The sequence below is a fragment of the Gossypium hirsutum genome, chromosome D06 (genome assembly GCF_007990345.1).
Source record: "Gossypium hirsutum isolate 1008001.06 chromosome D06, Gossypium_hirsutum_v2.1, whole genome shotgun sequence".
Lineage (NCBI taxonomy): Eukaryota > Viridiplantae > Streptophyta > Magnoliopsida > Malvales > Malvaceae > Gossypium > Gossypium hirsutum.
In genome coordinates, this window is record NC_053442.1 from 21,847,330 (window position 1) to 21,859,072 (window position 11,743).

General features: G+C 35.2%; 1 long non-coding RNA gene across 3 annotated transcripts; it reads left to right on the forward strand.

Annotated features, from left to right (window-relative positions):
* Nucleotides 1–215: 215 nt before the first annotated feature.
* Nucleotides 216–2,847, forward strand: LOC107901563 (uncharacterized). 3 transcript variants are annotated; one of them, XR_001685316.2, is made up of 3 exons: nt 287–1,123; nt 2,037–2,089; nt 2,190–2,847. It is a non-coding gene; the product is annotated as an uncharacterized lncRNA (long non-coding RNA). The 3 variants fall into 3 exon arrangements; XR_001685317.2 differs by having other exon boundaries at nt 288–743; nt 883–2,089; XR_001685315.2 differs by having other exon boundaries at nt 216–2,089.
* The last annotated feature ends 8,896 nt before the right edge of the window (nt 2,848–11,743 follow it).

The following is an 11,743-nucleotide window of genomic DNA, read 5'->3' on the forward strand; positions in this document are numbered from 1 at the left end:
CTGGTCAAATGTTATGTTAGCGAGATATGTTGCAGCGGAACTGTTGATGACACACAAGTTATTCGACATTTCATGGAAACGGTGTTGGACGAGCTCGTACATTGTCGTACAAAGTATGCCCATGAATGCAAACAATATGAAATAAGTTATAGCATGATTGTGGAAATATTGGCAACTACATACCGATGTTAATGACTTGATCCCGCTCACTATCCAAAGGCCATTTTGTGTGTTAGTTGGAGCTGACATGTCTTATACAGTACTTAGAGCATGTTTGGTTTTGGGGAATAGGAATGCATTCAACCCCAATTCAGTGGGCCCACCACCAAACGTTAGTTTGGTTGGCTGTAATGGCATTACAGCCTGAATCCATTCCAGCTCTATTACAGGAAAAGGTTGAATAGCCATTCTCTTCCTTCACTAGTGAATAGCCATTCCATTCCACGGGAGTAATTTTTTTCCCTATTTTAAATTTTTCCCCTCACCTTTACCCAGAGAGAATGAAGAAGCTGTAATGGAACCATCATCTTCTCCTTCAGTCTGGTAACTTTCTTTATTACAGCCTGAATCCATTCCAGCTCTATTACAGGAAAAGGTTGAATAGCCATTCTCTTCCTTCACTAGTGAATAGCCATTCCATTCCACGGGAGTAATTTTTTTCCCTATTTTAAAATTTTCCCCTCACCTTTACCCAGAGAGAATGAAGAAGCTGTAATGGAACCATCATCTTCTCCTTCAGTCTGGTAACTTTCTTTCCTTTCCATCTCTACGTTTCCCTTTTTTTCCTTTGATTGCAGAGGAAACCTAGGTAAGCTGTAAAGGGATTTCTATTCCCTTCCCTCCTCAACTTTACCCTCACAAATTCTCACCTCAAAACGACAGCCAATCCAAAAGCTATTTCTGCAAAGCAAAGTCAAGGCTTCGATTATTCACTTTCATCATACGCTACGCGCCCTTCAAGTTCTCTTAATCTTTGCATCTTTCACCAGCTCCACCGTCTCAGATCTCCAGCCCAACTGTTTCGCTCACTCTCTTATTTTGCAATGGTGAGACCTAAGAAGCAATTGACACTTTCATCATTATCACTGGGGCACCCGAAGCTGTTGCTATTTCCATGCTAAAGGTAGTTTTTGGAAAATCTTTAATTAAATCTTAGTTTCATTTTGTTAAAATTTTAAACTGGATTATCGAATTGGCTTCTGATTGTAGGTTGATCAATGATCGGTTGATTTCTTCTTTTTTAATTTTTTAGGGTTTATAATATACTGCTTAATGTTGTTGATTTATTTTTCTAATAATTGTTTCATTCATTTGTTGAAGATAACTGAATTTTTATTGGTTGTAATTGGACTTGGGTTTAGCCAATGACTATAATCAAAGGGTTAATTTAAGGTTTGAATGAATTATTTGAAAATTTTATTATTTTTCATTTCAATTAGTTGTTTTACTTGGATTTAACTTATATTAGTCAAATGAACTGGCTTTAAAAAATGAACAAGAACGAAGAAATTGGATGGTTGACTGGACACTAGAAAGGGGCAAAGCTAAAAGTTGTAAATGTTTTGAATATAGAGTTGTATTCTCTTCATGGCTTCAGAAAAATGTATACAATGTTTGGCCAGCGATAATGGACAAGTTTTTTTAAACCTCCATGCCTTAGTCATGCTTTCATAAACATGGGCAGCTAACACCGAGAAGTCTCATTCAATGTAGTAAGTGATTTAAAAGTGAAGCTCATATACGTCATTGCTACTCTCTTTGCAGCTAAACTCCTAAGGGACCGGGGATGGTTGATTTGAGGTTTAATTCTAGCTAGTAGATTCTTAGGTTTTGATTCTGTTGTTTGTTAAGGGCCTTTTTGTAGGTATTTTTGGAGACAAATGTTGAGATTGCTGGAAAATGCTTCTTACCATCATATTAATGTCTATTTGGGTTGCGTTTTCTTAGAGTTTTGGATTCTTTGCATCATATCATAAAATTGAGTTAGATATAACATCTTATTGTTATCTGTTAATTGTTTCACTTGGCACCTGGAGCATGCTGGCAATCTCAATACAGCTGTAAATGCATATTTCAGCGAGGGTGATAGGTATATATTTCTGAATTATGCTAATTTTTTTTATGATAAGTAATTTTAGGTTTATAGCTTTATTTGTTTGTTTGTTTTCTCATGTTTCCTACAAAAAAAGGCCAACATCAACCATAGTTCCTGTAGATGATGCCATGGATATAGATGATCCAAATGAAGTTGTACCAAATGGGCCAGTCTTTCCATTTCTACCATTATCTAGAACAAACGAGCAATCGTCTCTTCATGATTGAAACTTCCATAGCAGTTTCTTCGATGGTGATTCTGGTTCAACTCATGAACAAATGGTTACACATCCAACAGAGGTGAGATAGGTTAAGAATAGCCATGAGCCATCTAGTCATGCTCCTGCTGTTGAGGATGCCTCTGAAACTGCACAAGCTCTCGGCCGGAATTCCCATGAGACTGTTACAATTGATGAAGTAGGTGACAATTCAATTGCGCAGCCAAGGTGGCAGAATGATAACTCTAACAACCTGTATGTTACACCCAGCGCTCCTGCCTTTGATAATTTGCCAGACTATGGTAATGAGATTGAAGAACAAATGATTCAAGCTGCCATTGAGGCCTCTAAGCGGGATGCTGAGGCAAGTTTTACAAAAAGGACGCTTCAAGTTTGATAGTGTTGTGGTGCCCTTCATTCTTGTAGTTGCTGTAAATGCTTGTTTTACAGATTGCCTTTATCATGTTTGAAGTGTTAAAGTGTTGCATATTGAAGTATTTAAATGCTGTGAATTGAAGTGTTAAAGTGCTGCAAATTGAAGTGTTTAAATGTTGTAAATTGAAGTGTTTTAAGTACTGCAAATTGATTTGTTTAGTTGCTGAAAATTGAGATGTTTTATTGCTGTAATTGAGGTGTATAAATGTTGTAAATTGAAGTGTTTTATTGCTGAAAATTGGATGGTATAATGACATGATAGAATGTCATTACAATGTTATAACTTTTTAATGTTGTAAAATTTTATAACATATGGATTATGACATATAAACTAATGAAATCATGTAACTTTTTGTTAATATATGAATATTATGTTTAGATGTGAAATATAATTTTCAAGTTATTTATTACTTCTAATATCTAGTATTTCATTGTAGAATAATTAAATTATTTGTTTCCCTAATGATATTTTAGCACATTAAATATGTATTGCAATTTAAAAAAAATAAAATAGATTATATATTATTTTTATAGTATTATATATTATGATTTTAATAAATTCATATAATAATAATATTAAGAATTTTATTAAATTATATTTAATAATAATTATGTTAAAATATGGTTAAATTATTTATTATTTTTATTAAATTATTTTAATAACAATCTTATTAAAATTTAATAATAATAACAATAATCATCTACCTAAAAAATTTTTGCTAAGGGTATTCTAGTCATTTTAGTTTTTTTCTTTATGCTATTACAACATCATTCCATTCAACCAAACACAAGAATACTATTATAGTTCTATTCCATTACATTCAACCAAACAATTGAATTACTATTACAGTTCTATTCCATTACAGCTCTATTCCATTATAGCTTTATTCAATTACAGCTCTATTCCATTACAGCGAACCAAACGTGCCCTTATGCTATGTGCAATCCCAAAGGCTAACATGTCGTTCAATTGTGACCAAGATTCCGGGTCCCTCATATCAGATGACGCATATGTTGGGTTATGGGACAATATGATGGTGGAATTGGCTAAGGTAGAAATCCTAATCATCTGCCTTTTCTCCCAACGTTATTGCAAACGCTATCGGAAAAGTCGTACCAATGACTTGCAGTACCAGAAAGCTACCATGCATTGGTCGAAGATAAAAAAGAATAAATGGAAAATTCTTTTCCTAGGGACCAAATGATCACAGAAGAATGCTGGGTGCATTTCTAAATTGGTTACGGAACCTGGTACGTACCGATCCAATACCTGACAACACTACCACACATCATTATATGACATGTCCTACTTATGATACAATTTCTCCATAGCCTTTTGTTTTGCAACCCATGCCTTGTAGTACGATGGCATGTAATCATACTAACTACGAATATTGGCAATCAACAAAGTCACGGGAATCCTAGGACCCGCTTTCACCAAAGGTAAAATTATGTCAGCTATGATTTCGAAATCTAACCTCGGATGATCTTGACTTACAACTGCAAAAGAGGAGTCAAAGTTACTTTATTGGCAAATACAAAGGCCATTTTCAGGTAATACAAAAATATCGGGCGATCGCATGATGCACCTACTGCAACACAAGTATGTGGACTGATATACTTCTTTGTTGACCACAAGCTCGTCTTCTTTCGAAAAGATGTCATGATTTTCCATTGGCACCTGCCATCACGTATTGGGCACTTGGCCTTGAATTTCTCCGAAAGGGATTTTGTGACATAATAGTTCACGCCATTCTTGAAGCTGAACCGTTTTAGTGCAACAAGAAAAGAATCTTTTGAGGAATAATCCATGCCAAGTTCTAATTCCCAAAAAGTTGAAGAAGAACTTTCATGGCTAGGTCTTTTGTGTGGGAGGTGCGGGAACTCTAACCCACCCTTAGCAGAGAGGTCAACATTATGCATGTGGGATAGAGGTTCATATACCCTGAATTATGGATTTGGGTCAGAGCATTGTCTGAACCGTCACCATCAGAACCTTAAGGTTCTGGCTCAGTTAGAGCCTGCTCTGATTTAGAAAAAAATGTTGCTTCCAAACCATCCGACCCAGACTACCAAATTGAACTAGGATCAGATTCAGATCCATGAACAACATCCATTTCCCTTCTTCCGCACCTGCATCTTCTTTTTCAGCTACATTTTCATCATCATCTTCAACCAAAGGATTTGATGTCACCTCGTTAGCTCTGAACATAGGGAGTAAATAATCATTTCTTCTATACCTCATGTTATGGTCAAAATCTCCACCAGATTGCCAACCGGTGTAGGTTGATGGCATAGCAATATAAATGCTTTTGCCCTATGATATCAAACCACCGGAGTTGAAATTTAATGCATTGACTAAATATTATGCCCGGGTGTTAAGGTTCGGGTTATTGAGGTACCCCCACTAATGGACCAAATGGTCGCCAAAGTTGTAATCGATGCCTGAAACACATGAATGTACTTCTGTTGATGATTTCGAGACATCATAATTGGAGTTTTGTAACAAAATAGTGAACCCACTGTACAACCGTGTCGTAAGACTTTCTACTTCTGTTTCGGTTCCCGCATTATCTAGAACATTAGTTGAAGATAGGCCAACTCCATCAACCTCGACAAACTTGACATATAACTCGAGTATAGAATTTCCAGTTGAGAAACACGAATCTAGGATCGCCTCAAGCTCTATCTCACCTTTAACATCAAATAGCTTATATTTAAAGGGGACTAATGAGGCCAGATATCTACATTTCAAGCTTAAAATTCTTCCTCGGCTTGAACCCCCAACTTTCCTCCTAATTTTTATCTATATCTCACTCAATTGAATGCTACAATTGAAAACCAAGTCCACGAACTAGGCTCCTGCAAATACGACCCCAATGTTTGTATTACAAATTTAACCGTCATAAAAAATTATGAATTTCACTCGTTGACTAATTTCAATTTAAAATGAATTAAATATTTAGAACAAAAAACTTAGATGGTTATCTAAAGAAATGGAGATAGTGCAACTCTTCAAAAAAGAAAAAAATTGCTTCTCTCTTAGTATTGAATAATTTGATAGTTTAATAGCAAAAAAGAATGAGGAGAGAGGGAAGGCGTATTTGGAAACACATTTCAGAAGATGCTTTTTCATCAAATAATAATAATGAAAGTTTCAAAGGTGATTGAAAACGCGTTTCATCGAATAATAATAATGAATGCTTCAGAGGTGCTTGAAAACGTGTTTCAGTAGATATGTTTTCTTCGAATAATAATAATGAAATGGTTTTCTGTGCTTGAAAGCTTACTTGGGATTGTCGTGGGTAGGGCATCTTGCCAAGCTTTGGAGGGGTGGTGGGCAGAAAGTGTGTCCAACTGGGCAAGCTTTCCTACTGACATGTTAGGAAAAGCGCGCCCAGCTAGACACACTTTCTTTGTATTTACTAGAAAGAGTGTCCAACTAGGCGCGCTTTCCTTGACATGTTAGAAGGAAAGCTCGCCCAGATAGTCGCGCTTTCTATCCACCATCCTTCCAAAGCCTACCAAGATATGCTGAGCCCGAGAATCCTGGGTAAGATTTAAGGCACCTCTGTTTGATATTCGTTGAAAACACCTCTTCGGATACGCATTTTCAAGCTCAAGTTTTTTTCTTTTCAATCTTATTCCTCCCTACGCCTATAAAAAAAGGTCTCTCCCTCCATAATCCAATATCCCTAAACCCATCATTTCTCCTAGCCATCATCCTTCTACTTTACAGTATCTCTCTCTCGATTTTTTTCTCGCTTTAGTGTTCAAATTTTTCGTCAAAAATATTTATTCCTGCTTAAGGTATTCTTGATTTGTCGGTGATGCAATATAATTTCGAGACATACATTTCATATGTCGTGTCGGGATGGGACAATTACCTCAAAAATCTATCCTATACAAGTCGAGATTCGAGGTGACAGTGTTTTATATGGTCATGAATTGAAGTCTACGTATTGGTCCCAGTCAATGGTCGTTATGTGGTTTTAGATCAGGGTATAACTGGGAGCCAATTGACAGTAGTTATGTAGTCATGGATCGGAGAATAACTGGGAGCCAATTGGCAGTTGTTATGCGGTCATGAGCTCAAACATTTTAGATACTCGGAGATGTTTCCTTATAAATACCATACATAAGTAGGAAGGCATAACCATAGCGAAAAACTGAGGGGTTCTGTTTGGATGAATAATCGTAGTCTCCATGCATGCGATCATAACTCTGTTGATTCATTGAGGCTTTGTTTGCCCTTCTTGATCTCTAGTTACATATATATTGCTCATACAAGTATCTATATAAATTATCATCATTGATTAATGACCACTCCAAACGTACAAACGTCCATAGAAGAAATCCTGCACAAAATATATTAAAAAGGTGATATCTGTAAGTATACAGGTCAGGTTGTAATATAGTTAGAATGGAGTAGATGAGTACTTTGAGGAACATAACCAAGGGAGGCGAGCACTAAATTAATCATAACCTAAGCACAAATAGATCTATTAGTAATTTAAAAAGATTATATTACGATGAAATATAAAAGAGGGATTTTTGGGGTTTTTAATAATAAAAGTAAAAAAAACTTAAATAAATAGCGGGAAATCAAATAGTAGAATTTATCAAATCTAAGTATAGGTGATTAGCTCACTTTAGTAATCATAACTAACTATTGCTTCAGGCTTCTTGTTCAATCAACTAGTCGATACACTAATAGGATATTCCAATCTTCCACTAGAATAACGAGTCGGCAAGAACTACTTATCTCTCGACCTCATAGTCAAAATCAGTTCGGGGTTAAGGTGTTCACGAATAGGCCATACCAATTTTGGGTTAATTCCCATCTTGATAACTTCCTAGGGTAGTCAAGCCTAGGGTTTAAAATCTTCCTTTCCTAAACAGTTGATCCGCTAAGAGAACCCTACAAAACCGTACAGGAGGATTAGTTCCTCATGGATCTCATAAAAACATAAAATTGATATATAAAATAGACATGAATAATAATTCAAGAATATAAAGTTTAGAAAAAGTCTGATTTGTATTGAATAGAATGTCAAATCCTCACAGAGTTTAATCAAGTTCACAATTCTAATCCCTGAACTGAAAATAACATAAAAGTGTAAGACAAGGAAAAATTAAAAACTAAAACTATGAAGAAATTTATACAATATGAAAATATGTCCATAACATGTGTTAAATAAGCCTATTTATAGATTTAGAGTGGTCGTCGTCCTTAACCCTAAGTCAGCTGTTGTTCTCGCGTTTAATGTTTGATCATGCTGACCAAAACTCCATTGACTCGTAATTATTTCCCACACAAAGTCGATGTCGGGACACACCAGGTCCTGTGTCACGACATCGAAGGCAATATGCTCATCTTCAGGGTATCTTCAGGGGTGTGTCGCGACACTGAAGGTAGTCTTGAAATTCTTCTACTTTGTTCCCTATATTGCAACATCCAAATCTCTGTGTTGCAACACTATGACCAATATTGAGTTTGCACACCTTCTAATGGTCTCCTGCACACTCACAAAGCATATTAGCTCACCCTTAGGCCTCATTCGGCCCCTAAGGTCAATAAAAGACTCAAATTACAATTTTTTTAATTTAAATAAAGTAATAATAACTTAACTAAAATTTAATGAAAGTGCTTGTATTCAAGCTTCTTAAATGTTTAATCTACTACACTAAATTATGGCAGATCAAACTCCCCCACACTTAAGTCATTGTTTGTCCTCAAGCAATCTAAATGAAAAGACAACCCTTGAGTAAGTATTATACAAATGTTAGCTTTGGGGCATGATATATAGTTGACTTACCAATTTTAGTGTCAAACACCTAAGTTTAGTATATTACAAAGCATACAAGCATTAAGGGTTTCGAATGTAAGGATCCATCAATAAGTTATACAGGTAATTTTTTTATCTTAGTAGAATACAAGAAATTGTACATGCAATTATTCAATATGATGTTGATTCGTAAATAATTATACCTAGATCACATAGGGCTTTTCAGCTTGTAACGTTCTGGGGCTTAGGATAGGTATGAAATTCAAGAACAATAAGCATCAAAATAGTTTCAAGCACGAAAATAGTTTGGCACATCGTATTGTTCCCTATTCTTCCCCTTAGCGACCCTTACCTACTCACCATCTTATTCTCCTTCTCTCACCTTCCTTATTTCTCCATAGAAAATCATAGCATAATATAACAACTATGGCTAGCTCACGAGTTTGTGTACACTAATGAACGAGTCTCTCTATTTTTAGTGACTTTGTTACTTTTCTTTCTTCTTTTTCTTTACATTTCTCATTCACAAATGCTTTTACTTTCAAAGACTTTTTATACTCGCTTTTTATTTCATTTTTGAAATTTTATTTTTCTGTACATATTTGCTAACCTATAATTACTTTATCACATTGATCTTTCTTATTTTACTCTATTTTTACAAAATTTCGTCATAATGTATCTACTTAACCCTTAATACGTATGGCCATACGTCTATAGCCGTGCAATTCAAAACAAAAGAAAAAGGGAAAATACAAATTGACGTTGTTGCCTCCGATTTTACATGAAGGTTCATCAAGAAGTGTTTTCTGGCTTAAATATAGGTACTAAGGATGAATAAGTAGGGTTAGCTTTTTTGGCTCTGGGTATATACCAAACAATGCCTTAGGTCATCCCTAGGTATTTCAATATTACAAATTTAATCAACCAAATAATCTCAACTTTCAACAATTTATCATACATACTAGCACGCTCGTTTCCCTGTATTTCCTATATCATATGGTACATTTAATTGCTTAATGTCTATTTATAGTGTAACATAGAGAACTTAGTAGTCGAAGAATAAAAAATTTAAAATCACCTATCATCATGCCAAATTTACCGTAAATATAATCAACCTATGTACATGCTCCTTACCAATCACTTGTATTTCTACAAGCTTAAGTAGACAATCAACAAGAAAATCAAAGAAAAGCATAGAAATTAAACAAATTTTCTATGATAACCCCCACACTTTAGATAACACATTGTCCTCATTGTGTAGCCCCGAATAAGATAAGGAAAGAAGTTACTCGATTGGTCGTGATAGTTCTGTAGGCTATTGGTGGGTGACTCCTCCTTTTATTGTTTAAGGTTCAAGATTGTTGTGCCCCTTCCATGTGAGGTTCCTACATAAAAAATCTAAATAACTAATAATCTATTATTACTCCTGCCTTCACAATTTTTTAAAAATTAAAAATCATCCAAAAATTAATACAATCCCAAAATAGAAAAAAATTCAATTTTAATCATCATTTGAATCATCAAAACAAGGCAAATGCCTTCTTTCAATTAGTGCTTTCCCTTTTCCCAAGGCATATCTTTGGTGGGAGCTCTCACTCGTCGGATGTGTGAGGTGGGTTGGGCTTCGGGTGACGGGCCCTTTTTGGTGTAAAATATTACGGCTGGAATGTGCGCATGTGAATATGATATGGGAATTGTGCAAGTATACACGTCAAATCAAGTAATAAAATGATAAGTGAGATCGTCTCCACAAGGATCGGATTAAGTATAGAAATGGTCAAGTTATGACAATGATTAATGTTATGGCAAAATTGAGTTAAGTACACAGTGATAATTTAAATAATAAGGATGAGTGAAAAATATATACTAACTAATATTGAAAAATGCTAAGGTAAAGCAAGAAAAAAATGTAATGTCAATTATGAGAATAATCAAGTGAACAAATAAATAACTAAGAATGCTATGGCAAAGATGCTAGGGCAAAGGATTGAAGGTCTATGATGTTGATTTGGAAAGTTGGGACTACTAAGAATCTATCATTACATTCAATAATGCCTAAACAATTGTACTTAATCTACTGCGGAAAAGAGACCTAAAGTGACCTGCTTCTTTCAAGAGCAAGGTCTCAAGTTACTTGGCTTGTGTCTATAGGCCTTATCATGATACCTTGGACTATTTAGTCTTCATTCTATACAAACGTTTCTCTATGTCTAGAGTTTGTTATGAGTATTCGGTCGAATACTCACTTGTATCATTCAATTTTGGTCCAACGAATTCAACCTTTTCAGAATTGATTTAATTTATAGGCATGCTACACATTCATCTATGTCTAGAGAATATACACATTCATTTAGAAAAAAAATTGAATGAAACAGTAGATTAAATAAAATATATGCTTCAACCATTAAAGAAAATAAAAGTTTTCATCTTGTAATCCCAACCCTATGAGATTTAGCTCATGGGTTGGCGATTAAAATTCAAGTTTGTCATAGCATCCAACATCGTTTTGATCAAATAAATTCACAGAAAACAGAATATGAAATAATGGAAGAACTTAGGAAGATGGTTGTCACCAAATCAATCCTCAATCGAACAACACAACATCCTGTGAGGGCTGAGAGGGACTGTCTTCGGTCTCCCCTTTTCGTCTCTACTCAGTCACTACCCTCAATTGTTTCCTTCGGATCTCTACACTTAGGGCTTCCTCCTTTGTCTTTTTATAGGCTTTTTCTCCCTAGGATAGCTCCAATAGTCCATGATAGCTTCTCCTTTTTTTAGGAAAATTTTTCTAGTACAAGTAGCATTGGGCTGAAATTGGTATGCGTTGAATGTTGACTGGGTCATCTTCCTGAATTTCCATGCCATACAAGTTGGCAAACTGTCCAACCTTTTGCCCCGGCAAACCTCTACTCCTCTATTTCATTCTCCACATCCTGCACCTGCCAAACCACCAAACACAACCTTTCCACAAGTAATTAAAGGTATCTAACATGTAAACATAGTTCAACCTCCTAATGCAAATGATGAAAATACTAATAAAATGTCCTAAAATGCCACTAAGTGTAACTAAGTACAAACATTTAGCTAGGTCTAAAGGCATGAAATATAACTCTTTCCAAGAGTTATCACACCCTAAAATTGAGTTATTGATTATCCTCAAAAAAATGTGCATGAATGCGAGTATGTAGCAGTATTGCGAGTGCATGT